The 12,277-nt window shown below is 45.6% G+C and overlaps 1 protein-coding gene across 4 annotated transcripts in view; it reads left to right on the top strand.

The window, feature by feature from the left end:
• The window catches only part of THADA (THADA armadillo repeat containing), an 828,919-nt gene that overhangs the window by 388,189 nt on the left and 428,453 nt on the right, over window positions 1-12,277 (top strand). The window lies entirely within an intron of this gene.

Raw genomic sequence — 12,277 nt, 5'->3', positions numbered from 1 at the left:
CTCTAGGCTCAACCCCTTCCACTCTATCACCAGTCCCAGAGTTTGGACCCGTTCTCATTACTGTCCCTCCCTCTCTCACACATGCTCCCTCTCTCTAGTACACATACACACCCTCATTCAGCCTCCCTCACTCTATCGCACACACACATCCCCTCATACAGGGTCCCTCTCTCTTGCATACACACCCACACAAGCTCCCTTCCTCTCTCACTCATGCATCCTCACACAGGCTACCTATGTCTCTGTCTCACACATACACGATCCTTTCACACATGCTAGCACCCTCACATATACACAATCCATTTTTCATACACACCAGCTCCAATCTCTCACACACATACACACTCCTTCACAATCTCCTCATATAGGCTCCCTCTCTCTCTGGCACCCACACTCAAGTATCCCTCCCCTGCTCTCTCACATCCATGCTCTCTTTCACACCCTCCTGCTCATTCCCCTGCTCTCTCACCCTCCCCTCTCCTACACCCCTCTCCCTGATGTCTCACCCTCCCCTCTCCCACACCTTTCACCCCGCTCTCTCACACCTCCTCCCCCCCCCTCTCCTCTCTCACAGCCCCTCCCCTCCCCCACACCCTCCCCCCCCTCCTCCCCTTTCTCACACCCCTCTCCCTCTCCTCTCACACACTAATTCACTCTCACCGGGGCCTTTATCTTTGCCGCGAATGGCACACCTGGGCCTTCATCTTCGTGCGCTCCATTCGCAGCATACCGGGGTCTCCTCTGCCATTTTTTGCGCAGAATTGCCAAATTCTGCACAGGGGAAGAATTCTGTGCTCCGTAGTAGCACAGAATTCCCCCAGGACTATTTACAGAGGTTCTCTCTCTCTCTGTTTTTTGTTTTTTTTTTATATAGGTAACTCTCAAGTGCAGGAGCAGTTTAATTAAAAAAAAAAAAAATTCTTCAAACCCCAAATTTGGCCTGTTCTGTTGCCTCCTCTCACTCATCCACTCCACTTCTGTTTTTCTTAAATAGACTGCTTTGGGGGCAAAAATTGTATTTTTGACTGATTCATCAATTGGATAAACTGATTCATTACCATTTTCCTCAAGCTTCCTCCTCCCTTAATTAATCCCAATCTGATGCTGAGCAGTCAGGACTAGCCAGAGAACACACTTGAGAATGGACTCTGGCAATAATCTTTATAAGTATCTTTATTGTTAAGCAGTAATAAACAAAACAATTAGCTAGTTTGAGCACTTCAACAAGAACAATTGTAACTTACAGTTCGTATTCTTGAGGTTTCTGTCTCACTCTGTGGGCTTACTTCATTCCTCTAGCCTTGGTCTCTTATCCCTGCTTGCAGGACTACACCCTATCCCAGAATCCCTTGTGGGCTTGAGAGTAAAGGAGAATCTGTACCCGGTCCTTTAAGATATTCTGAGGGAGTTCCTTACATATTCCCTCACATACCCTCCCTATATGCTCTGTCTTGTCAGGTCGGGCGTTCAGCTGATCCCAGGCTAATTCCTGGCTCTTCCTCACCAGTGACCCACCCTTGGGTTGGCTATCTGGATTACCTGTGAGCTCGGCCCACAGGGACATAAACTGGGTACCATTGTATCCCAGAATAATCAGGTATGGGAGCTCAGGAAGGACTCCCGCTTCCATGACTTCAGTACTTCAGTCAACAATATTCTCCAAAACCGACTACTGTAACTCTCTCCTCTTAGGACTCCCGACCTCTGCCACTAGACCACTACAGATGCTCCAGAACTCAGCAGCCAGGATATTAACCAACACTAACCGGAGAACTCACATCACCCCTATACTTAGAAACCTACACTGGCTACCTATTAAACACAGAATCTTGCACAAAGCACTCACCATTATCCACAAATCCATACACAACCAACCTCCGTTGGACCTTCAGTTCCCACTCAAACTATACACATCTGCAAGACCCATCAGAGCGGCACACAAAGGAACCCTTCAAGTTCCCCCAACCAAATCCGCTCGACTAACCTCTACGAAAGAACGGGCATTCTCCACAGCTGGCCCCATCATCTGGAACAACCTGCCGACTGATCTAAGAATAGAACCATGCCTGACTACCTTCCGAAAAAAACTCAAGACTTGGCTTTTCGCCCAAGCCTTCCCTTAAGCCTAACATTGCTACAATTCTTCCATTTAGCCCAATAGACTAAATGCCCGACCCAGCAATTGTATATCCATTCGTGTTCATTCTCCAGTTTTTTCTGTCCTTTACTTCCTGGCTACCCTAGCCCCCAAGTTCATTCTCCCTGTTTTTTGTAACTGCGCCTCGGCCTTCTTGTTATATGGTTTTGTTAAGTTAAGTTAACCCCTAAATTTGATGTAAACCGGCCTGATATGAAGCTTGTCATGAAGTTCGGTATAGAAAAATGTTAAATAAATAAATAAATAAATAAATAAATGACGGCTTGACCTGCCATGGTCATCAGCAGAACCTGACTGGTTGGGTATTCCTCTTTATCCCCATGTACGGAGGTAAGTATCTCTCTTTTCTGGTGATTAATGCACTCTTTTTGGAGGAAGCCCTCATGAATGAGAGTCTTGCCTGACCCTGAATCCACCAGTGCTTGGGTGGGGACTTTGTCCAGTTCCACCTGGATCACGAACTCTTGCAATGCTGCTGAGGAATATCCACTAAACTACAATGTTGTAGCTTTGCGTATCTGTTCACCCACTCTTTTTCCCATTTTTCATTCTCATTCTGGGGTTCTGTTATTGCCCCCTTCTCTTTCTTTCTGACCATTCCCTGCACTAAAGCCAGGATTTTAAAAGTCATGCGTGCGTAAATTTCAGGAGTTATGCGCGTGGCTGGGCCCTCCGCGCACATTTTCCAAAGGGCCCAGCCACATGCATAACTCCCAATACGCTGAAGTGCTGAGCCTAAAGAAATGGGCGGGGAGGGGGGGTAGGCCAGGACAGCGCATGCCGGCAGCCATCTGGCACACAGAGTTTACTTCTGCTCTGGAGGAACAGTAAGTATTAAAATAATAAAATAGGGGATAGCTAGGGAAGGTTTCAGGGTTGGGGAGGAGAGGGGAAAAGGTAGGAAGGGTAGGGTTAGGATTAGGGAAGTTCCCTCCCAGTCCCGTCCCGTCCCCCTCCAGCACATAGAGCAGGCCACCCGCCCGCACATGCACATGCGGACATTAAAATCCAGCGCACTGGAACAATATTTTATAACATGCGCGCGCTGACGTGCGCATGTTATAAAATAGCTCCGTCCATGTGTGCGCGCTGGAAACCGCGCACATTTTAAAATCTGCCCTAAAGGGCACAGAAGGGAAAATAGCCCACAGTTCCGTTCGTGGGCTGATTTGAACTCCCTGAGGTACTTTTCTTCTTTGGGGGCGAGGATTTTTCCTGTTTTGGAGTTTAAGGTTTATTATTATTATTATTATTTATATACCGTTGTCTCAGTAAGCCTTCATAGCGGTTTACATTTCAATAGATATACAGTAGGAAAATTACATACAATCATAAAAGATAAAACAGCTAAATTTAAAAGAAAGAAATTACTAAAACATGTTAGCTGTTAAAAGATATAAAAGATATAAAATATAGCTATAAATATTAATCCAGTAAAACCGGTAAAAGACACTAAAAATCTATATACATTTCAGCATTACCTATAGTTTAACAGGAAGCGACCTGTGCATAATAAACTTAAACACACATTTGCTGCTCATTTTCGATGTATGCTGCATTGAACAACCATGCTTTAAGTTCTGCTTTAAATTTGCTTTTTTCTCGCTGTGTCCTTAATTGAACTGGTAATGAATTCCACAGTTTTGAGCCTGCAATAGATAACGCTCTTTCTCGAACTTGGCTGAGATGTGCTGATTTTATTGTAGGAATTGATAAAAGACCTTTGTCAGCTGATCTTAAATTTGTCTGTGGGGTATGCAATCTCAGTGCTGCGTTCAGCCATTCCGTTCCTTCTCCGTAAATTATATTGTGAATTATACAGGCAGCTTTATACATAATTCTAAAGTGAATAGGTAGCCAATGTAAAGTTATTAGTGTTGGGGTGATGTGATCAAACTTCTTCTTTCCCATCAGAATTCGAGCTGCCGTATTCTGAAATACCTGTAAAGGTCTAATAGTGGATTGAGGTAGGCCTAGGAGCAGAGCGTTACAATAATCTAGGTTGGCAAACCTAGGAGTTTTTCCTTTATCCCAGAGACTTTTATAGTCTAGTGTTGTCTGGGTCTATAAGCTGACATCCATAACTTCTGGCCCCTCATAATGACAGTCCCTTGCTAAATGACTTCTCCAATCACAGTTAAAGCACGAGGAAGAGACAGGGCCTGGGTTCTTGGTATAGAAGATGAGCTCTCTGCTTCTGAGGGTCGCTGCTGGAAAGCTTCACTCTCTGTGCCTCACCAGGAAGTTTGTGCGGGTTGTCTTTCTAGCCTCCTTAAAACATCAGGCATTAACTGCGCCTGGCGGAAGTCGTCTGCCACTTCTAGTACTCTTTCCAACATGAGCCCTGTGTTTTGGTAGACCCAGTTTTTCATTAGCTGGTCAAACCCATCTCAGAATTGTTCCAGAAGCACCTGATGGGCTACTTCGAGGCCAGTCTTTGCCTCCATCTGTAGCCACTTCCAGCTGGCATCCTTCAGGCGATAAAACAGACTTCGGGAGCTGTCCCTAGGCTGCAGGAATCTTTGCGGGTACTGCTGCCAATATGTGTCTGGGGTATACCCAGCTCTCTTCAAGATAGTAGCCTTTACTTCCACATAGGTAGCTGTTCCATTTGGGTTGGCTGTTTGGAAAGCCGCTTGACTTCTCCCCACAAATAAATAAATAAATAAAGCTGTCCTTCCTTCTTCCTTCCCCACTGGACTTCATCACACCCTCTCCTCCTTCCCCCTATATTTAGTTTCCTTTCCCGCCAATCGCCTTTTCACTTTCTCAGTTTTGGTATGTATGTATGTATGATTTACTTTATTATATAATGACATTCTAACCTAAGCGAAATTCCATCGAACACTCATTCCGTTCAAAACGTTTAATCACTTTGATTGCCAAGTCATATGTGTATGTGTATGTATGTTACCCTGATTGCCTAGGTGTATGTGTATGTTTGTTACCCTGATTGCCAAGTCCAGGTCTATGTATGTTCTTACTTTCTCATGTAACGACAAACAATTCTAAACTAAAGTCGACCTAGTATTTACTCTCCTCATAGCCTTTAGTTAAATTGACTACCAAGTTATATATTTTCCTTATTTTCTTCATTGTTGTTCGCTAAGTTATATGTAAAGCCTGTTGCTGAATTGCTGTTTGCTGTAAACCGATTAGATGCTCCAAATGATTATCGGTATATAAAAACACTAAATAAATAAATGAACTAAATATGTATTCCAGTTGGCTTCAGGACATACCGAAAGGCGATCTTCTCAAAGTTTCTCAGGAAGATCTCCAGGTCCTCACCTGCCTTCATTTTAAACAGGGTGTGAGGTAATGGATTTCTCTGAGTTAAACTAGCCACAGCGGTTTGCATGGCTTATGCCACCTGAGTTAACACTGTGTGTTGCTGCACAATTTGTCCTTGCAGCACCTGCTGCTAGCCAATTTAAGTGTATATGGCATTTTGCAATTGCTGCTGCTCTGTAGCAAGGATCTAGATCACTTGCTCCATCTTCCTTGCTTTCTGAGTGACTTCCCTGCTGGGTATTTCTCCGGACAGGAAAGTGCGGAACACCCCCCCCCCCCCCCCCCCCCCCCCGCTGGCCCATTCAGCACTGACTCATTGCTTGACCCCTGATTGTGCAGGCAGGGCTATCACCTTTAGCCTTTTGTAACTCCATTTGGGAGAGTGAAACTGCAATGTCCCAGGAGAAAGAGAGAAAAACTTTGAAGGGTTTTTTTTTCCTCTGCTGCAGTTATGGGCTTCTCCTGTGTTTTCTGCTTAGGTAAGGAATCCCACTGCTCCCACCATATGTGATGCCTAGTGGTCAGGACTAGCCAGAGAACAGGCTCCAGGCTGGAATCCGACAATAATCTTTATAATTATCTGTTAAGGGAGCGATCCCGATTCCGGGGAGAGTTGTGTGTCCTTGGACCACGGTGCAACTGCAGAGAGCTCTGTAGAAGCACCGAGGTAGGTGAGGCGTGTCCAAGCACAGGCAGACAGGCTGAAGACCAGGGACTCTGACCTCTGCCGAACCTGACGCATCAGTAGAGACCCAACAATGCAATGCTGGTTTCTGGGGTAGCCCTCCGGCCACTCGATAGCCCTTTCGGACCTCCCGTACGGGAACGGCAAATGCGTCAGGACTGACAGAGATCGAGGACAAGCAATGGTACTGGAACAAGACGAAGACTGAAGACATGGTCAGACAAGGAAACGTGAAGCCATAGTCAGACGAGGAGGCTTGAAGACACGATCAGATGGTACTTGAAGACATGGTCGGACTAAGGTACTTGGAGACATGATCGGGTGAAACATGAGGCAAGAAGGCAAGGCTGGGGCACGGTTACATCAAGGTCAATGCACGGTTACATCAAGGTCAATTCATGGGTAAGTCAGGGTTCAGACATGGCTATGTCAATGTCCAGTCACGGCTACGCCAAGGTTCGGACATGGCTATGTCAAGGTTCGGGAATGGCTACATCAAGGTTAAGGCAGGGTTGAGGCAAGACGAGGACTCTAGAAGAATGGATAGACGACAGCAAGGTAAAACTCAGGATGGAGTGGAATCCGGATAGCACGCTAACTCACACAGCCGGAAAGGAGGCTTCAGTGACCAGGAAGGCACTCAGGCTATCCACTGACAGCACAATCTACTGGAGGTTAGGCGAAGCCAGAGCCCAAGATATCGGCGGACAAGGCTTCAAAGAGAGGAGCCGGAAACAGAGGATGTCGAAAGACAGAACATCTGGAGACTAGACGCCTTGGTGATCTGGAGACAAGGACATTGGAGACAGCAAAGACAAGACATCTGAAGGCAGGTTCAACTGTGGTATCCAAGGCAAGGACATCAAGACTTCGGACCCCCAAGGCACTCAATCAAGAGCAACAATTAGGCATTGGAAGATAGGACATCCAAATGCCAGGCCTTCTGGACTTCGGACCTGCCGGACACTCAACCAAGAGCATCAGGAAGGCACAAAGGACAGGACAGCTGGACGTCTACTCAAGGAGTACTTCAGAGGAAGACATCTGTGAACAGGGCATCTGAAACGGATGTCAGGGGTGACAGGACATCAGGAAGCAAGGTCATCTGAAGACAGAGACATCTGTGGACGAAGACATCAGACGGGGACATCGGTGGACAGGGACATGAGATCCAACGAGAGACCAGGACATGGAACGAAGATAAAGACGAGGATCAGAAACCATAGAGGAAGACTAGGGAATTCCCATGAAGAACAGAGTGCCTTGAAGAAGCAGAGGAGAGCATCGGAGACTCCTGGACCAAAGAGCTGGAACGGAGGATCCAAGAGCAGTTCAGCTCCATGACTGACTCCATGCGAAGGCAACGAGGAACTGAAGGCTGAGCCCTCTTATAGGGCTGAAGAGGAACTCCCAAGATGACATCACTTAGGAGGAGCCAGGAGGACTGTCCCTTTAAATAGGCTGAAGAGGTGTGGCCTTGCGCCTAAGGAGGCAGGACCAGGGACAGTGGCAGCCATATTGCAAGGAGGAAGTAGGCCCCGATGTGAGTGACTCCCTGCCGTGAAGAAGGCTGAAGATGATGGCGGCTTCCTGCTACAGAAGAGGACCTGATCGATGGCGGCCTCCAGGCTGCAGGAGAAGGACGGTCGCGGCTCCCAGGCCGCATGGAAGGCCTCGTAGGCGGTGGCTCCCAGGCCACAGCAGCAACGATGACGGCAGCTTCCAGGCCATGAAGATTGACGGGGGCAGCGTAAGGCCGCAGGAGAGATGATAGTGGTGGCTCTGGGCCGCGGAGAGTGGCAGCGACGGCGGTGGCCTCCCGGCCGCATAGGAACAGCATCAGCAGCCTCCTGGCCGCACGGATGGAAAAAGGACGTCGGCGGCTTCTGGCCTGCTGGAGAATGCGGCATTGGCAAGGCAGCAAGGAGGTGTGAGAGGCTGCTCGTGGCTAGGCCCGCAAGCAGAATCGTAACAGTATCTTTATTGGTAAGCAATAATAAAACAGCTGGTTTGAGCGCTTCAACAAATAAATTATCACAGTTCGTATTCTCGAGGCTTCTGTCTCTCTTTGGGCCTGCTTCATTCCTCTGGTCTTGGTCTTTTATCCCCGTTGCAGAATTCCACTCTATCCCAGAATTCTTTGTGGGCTTGAGAGTTAAGGAGGATCGGTACAGATAGCTGTACCTGGTTCTTTAAGGTATTCTGATAGAATTCCTTACATATACTCCCTCACACCCACTTACAGCCCTCCTGGTTTAGCTCCTTCCTACTATTTTTCAAGTGTTTTCCTCATTTGGAGGACTAATTAAAAGACCCAAATCTGGCCTATGTGTCAGATATTTGTGGTAGTTAGGGTGAACCTTTAGAGTTCACCTGTTTTGTAAGCAGAGTGTGGTTTCATATTCTGTACCAGTTTGCAGTAAGAATGGGCTGATCAGTAACAAAATACATAACCAGCATTCTCTTTTAAATATTACAGCCGCAAGCACATTTAATGATACTCCATCAAAAATTTCAGTTTAATATCACCTGTAACCCCCTACTTTAAACATGCTCAGTCATGACCTTGCTATCTTAACTATACGTCTCTTGTTTGTTTTCATTGTCTCTTCTGTCTTGACTAGATTGTAAGTTCCATGGGTACTGACACTGGCACAGCATTGCACATGTCTGGTATACATTATATAAATAATGATGATGATAATTATATGAAAAGAAGAGTACAAGTAATCACCAGATTTCTGTAGTCGTGCTGGCAATTGATTAATGTATGAACTGTGATTGCAGAGGTGGCTCACTCAGGCAAGGTCATTTTACCTGCCTTAGGATATTTTTCCCCTTTGCATGGGCAAGTACTGTACAAAGCAATTCTTTCATAATCTGCATTTTTCTTGGTAACTTCAAAGCCTTTGATGCAGCAGTTACTATTCAACCTTGTTTTATGGAAGCTGCCACAGTGCTGTCATAAAAAGATCATTACAATACTACTTGTTCCTTTTCCTGTTATTCTTGATAAAATGCTGGTCTTGATCATTTTGAGCAAGTGGAACTTGAAAAGCTCATAGTGGGTGACTAGAGCATGCGAGAGGATAGTTGTGGTCATTACCAAAAACCGAATTAAAATAGCTCAGTACTTTACTGTCAGTATGAATCATACGGGTAAAAGATATGCCGAAACTGATTGCAAAGCTCATCTAGTCTGCCCATCTTCCATTCCTGTTGCAATAGAGCAGAGCTTCTTTGATCTCGAGTGTTACTGTCACATTTTTGTAAGTAAGGATTCTCTGTGCCTATCCCGTGCTTTTTTGAGTTATGTTATTGTTTTTACTTCCACTGGGAGGCTGTTATATGTATCCACGACATTTTCTGTGAAGAAATATTTCCTTATGTTTCTCCACAGACTAACTCTTTTGAGCCTCATGTCATGACATATTGTTCTAAAATTTCCTTTCTCTTGGAAAATATTTGCTTCTTTTTTATTATTTATATCTTTAAGATATTTGCATCTCTCTTTCGTATCTCCTCTCTCGCTTAGTAATTCTTCTGTTTTAAATATATGGCTATATACTTTCACTATTTTAAGATAAGACATGGTAGTATTTTTATAGTCTGTGCATCATCATTAAACCAGTATGTTGTATTGTTTTATGTAAAAAAAAAAAAAATAGAAGAAAGGATCAAATAATTTGCTGTTTATTGAGATTGTTATCATACTGTAGAGTGTTGTTCATGCCTTTGGAATGTGGAAAGGAATAAGGATACTATGATTGAAGTGCCAGTGTTATGATGCCATAGGCAGCAACATTTCCCAGTCAGGTGATTTCAAGAGTAATAAGCAGGGCCCCCAGTCTCCCGTGATTCTGTGATCTATTGCTCTTCTTACACTACTTTCAGTCAGAGAATACCCTATGCTGATCCAATGGGACATCCTGAGGGCATATCTGCCTGGCAACTGGAGGGTAAATGTCCCTTGGCCTTTCCCTGGCTCTGTATCTCTTTATGGCTCTTCTGCCCTCTAGAGTCACTAATTCAAGCCTCATTGATCCTGGCAGTATATCCCTCCATTCCTACTGGTACCTCCTAGGCCTCAGGCCTTAGGTTGTCTGGATATTCTTGGTGGAAGCATCTGAGTCTACTAAATAATGCAGTTGTTGTTGGATGTACATTGAATCTGCTTGACAAGGAATTTTTGCTGTCCTTTGAGCCACACAGGGAACATTTCTGGTGGGTAAGGAACTGGAGCTAGGCTGACTTTGAACTGAGCCTCTAGCACCAGCACAATTTGGTGGAGGTAAACGTTATCTGGTGTGTTTTTTCATTGACCGTGTGAATCATAACATTTCAGCTATGGTAATCCCAAGATGATTGCAAAGTGTGGCACCTGGATGAGATCAAAACAGATTACCTCCCTGTGGTCATGAATTGTCTTTGTCAATAGCTCAGTCTCTTGAGTCACTGGACTTTGATGATAAAGTGGTACCATCAATAGTCTCCATTGCCATGCTCATCCCCTTGTCTTGTAATGGGACCTTGTGTTGCTTGGCAAACATGAAGTCCATGAAATACACAAAGGTTCCTGAATCAGTCATGAGATTGATTAGAACCTGTTATTTCTTCCCTTCTCCTCCAAGACAACTGGATGGAATTGTCATATGGCAGGTTTGAGTTCCTAGTAACATGTTTGATCTGAGAGGGCTTATCAGTATTTGTCCCATACCCTTCCCCTCTTCCAGAGTTGAGATGGTCTGTTTTCCCTTCAGATGCTCTGTCGAGTTTCTGGCCTATTGGGACAGCTGACAATTTGGGGTCCAATGAACCTGCAATTGAGGCAGAGGCTTCCTTGATGGCTTCTCTACTTTTTCTCTATTGACAGCCAATGCCACATGGTATAAGTAATCATGGGCTTATCTGGAGGCTATTGCCTACTGGAGGGCAATGCACTTCTCTCAAGGTCAGGGTCATCTTCTCCTGGTTCTCTTCTGTTAAGCTTCTGTATATTAGGAGACAAAGGGTGAATAGGCTGCTGGAAGATCCAGCTTGCCAGCTCATTCTAAAATGAGCTTGAGGCACTGGTTTGATTCGGTCCATTCCTGTCCAGATCAGTGGCCTAGCAATGTAACTTGTCTGTTGACTTTGGCAGAGATGCATAACTCTGCTAACTGGAACCAGTCTGGTTCCCCAGTGGCCTGAGAAATGGCAGCTATGAACTGGTCCACACAGTCAAGAATCAGACTTTCTTCCTCTAATAGTGTAGTAACCCAAGCCAAGGCCTCTTTTGAAAGTAGGCTGATAGAAGGCCATTTTAAGAGATGACATAAGTAAGTTGATGTAGTTGGAAACAGAAATACTGATTGAGGAATTGATGGAACTTCTTTCTTGTTCTGTCAAACTTTTCTGGGTGTGATATTCGAGGTTCTGTGGATGGGTGGATTGCCGGGGATGACTGCCCATTTTGAACTGGGTTAGGCCCCTGCAGGGTATTAACCTTATGCTGGGGGCTGCGGAACTGAGTCTGCATTGTTTGAATAGCATTTAAATCCTTCAAAGTGTTCGGCATCCCGGCTGACTCTTTCATCCCAGCCTCGCCTCAGGTTTTAGGCTGGTACAAGCTGTCAAGATAGATCGCTAGTGAATGGTATGTTTAGGAAGAGGTGTATCTGGAGAGGCTGGGTCATTGGATGAAGGTTGAGCCAAGGCTGGCAAAACCAGTCAAGCTGAGAGGTGTCTCAGCAATGCAGCTGTAATACTGAACAAGCTCAGGATCAGGAACCCAGGAGAGAGGAGTAGAGCAGGACTGCAGAACTGAATATAGAGCAGGAATAAGGCCAGATGAGCAGAGGGTTCTGGATGACATTCCAGGAGCCTGTTGTACTACCAAATGTTTGTCTCTGTTGCTGTCCATATATAGTCATCAATCAGGACACAGCTTGTTCTGAACAAATGGGACCTTCCGAAGGCATGTCTAACTGCCTGGCAACTGGAGGAAAAATATCCACTGGCTTTTTCCTGACTGTATCTCCTGTGGCTCCTCTGCAATTTCCTGGCCTCTGCCCTTCAGGGTCACCGGTTCAAGCACCATCGATTCTGATACTATACTAGATGCCTTGACCACATTCTCCAGTAACAGATTCCATGCCTTG

Source organism: Rhinatrema bivittatum, chromosome 3 (assembly GCF_901001135.1).
Source record: "Rhinatrema bivittatum chromosome 3, aRhiBiv1.1, whole genome shotgun sequence".
In the NCBI taxonomy this organism is placed as follows: domain Eukaryota; kingdom Metazoa; phylum Chordata; class Amphibia; order Gymnophiona; family Rhinatrematidae; genus Rhinatrema; species Rhinatrema bivittatum.
The sequence above is the reverse complement of the archived record's forward strand: the minus strand, read 5'-3'. Positions and strand labels throughout refer to the sequence as shown.